Here is a 316-nt window from a genome sequence, read left to right as displayed (position 1 = left end):
TACGTACAGACAGACGATGGTAGGTTCCTAAAAAGCTATTAAAAAAATTGATTGCCATTTCCTCGCCAATTAGATATGGATGAAAATTCTAAAATACGAAATAATATTAATCTATATGTTATCATCCTAATTGTCTAAAATTGCTTATCACAGCGACCATTTTTATATATTTTTTTATATTTGTTATAATGATGATAATAATGATGGTAATGATAGTAATAACAACACTAATAATGATAATGATGACGTTGATAGAAATAATTTTGATAATGATCATGATAAGACTGACAATAGCAATAATTATAAAGGTAATAAT

Source organism: Penaeus japonicus, unplaced genomic scaffold (assembly GCF_977035675.1).
Source record: "Penaeus japonicus unplaced genomic scaffold, GWHDUDI00000001_assembly GWHDUDI00000026, whole genome shotgun sequence".
Taxonomy (NCBI): Eukaryota; Metazoa; Arthropoda; class Malacostraca; order Decapoda; family Penaeidae; genus Penaeus; species Penaeus japonicus.
The sequence above is the reverse complement of the archived record's forward strand: the minus strand, read 5'-3'. Positions refer to the sequence as shown.